General features: G+C 29.7%; 1 protein-coding gene across 3 annotated transcripts in view; it reads right to left on the reverse strand.

Moving 5' to 3' along the window:
- LOC107475882 (suppressor of mec-8 and unc-52 protein homolog 1) overlaps positions 1-525 on the reverse strand; it is an 11,525-nt gene that overhangs the window by 9,586 nt on the left and 1,414 nt on the right. The window contains exon 2 of one of the 3 annotated variants that reach the window (XM_016095661.3): positions 287-334. The exons of 1 other annotated variant lie outside the window; for it this stretch is intronic. The gene's annotated coding sequence lies outside the window, so the exon portion shown is untranslated. Of the gene's footprint in view, positions 1-266; positions 335-525 lie in introns of all 3 variants that reach the window. One more of the 3 variants, XM_052259852.1, reaches the window with a different exon arrangement.

Below are 525 nucleotides of genomic sequence, written 5' to 3' on the forward strand. Positions count from 1 at the left end.
CTAGTTAGTGATTCATTAATTCATTGGTTCAACCGTGATTCAACCAGAAAAACCGTTTTATAATAAACACCTGATTCTATAAAAATTCAATGAATAAAGCAACTGGTTCTAAACACTCTTCTGCATTTTTTTACTTCAAAAGGGGATCATAAACAACTAGTTCTATGAATAAACAAACTACAATGATATTCAATGCCAAAAATAGGCCAATGATAAAATAATAAAGGGTTTCTCTCTTCAATTCTATGTTCAAGCTTGTAGCATACCAGAATCAACAGAATAATACCGTTAAAATAGTCTTCCTTCTTAATTCTTATATACCTCAAAGAATTTCCTACAAAATGAAAATTGAACACAACACAACTTTAAAACAAAAACAAAACAACACTAAGAAATCAATCACCTCTTCTAAACTCAGCCTTAAAACAAAACAGAACAACATTCAGAGTATGAGCATTAATCACAAAAAATTGATTTCTGAAACAACAAAAACAGCAGAACAACATTCAGAGTTTGAGCATTGAT

This window comes from Arachis duranensis, chromosome 1, assembly GCF_000817695.3.
Source record: "Arachis duranensis cultivar V14167 chromosome 1, aradu.V14167.gnm2.J7QH, whole genome shotgun sequence".
Classification (NCBI taxonomy): domain Eukaryota; kingdom Viridiplantae; phylum Streptophyta; class Magnoliopsida; order Fabales; family Fabaceae; genus Arachis; species Arachis duranensis.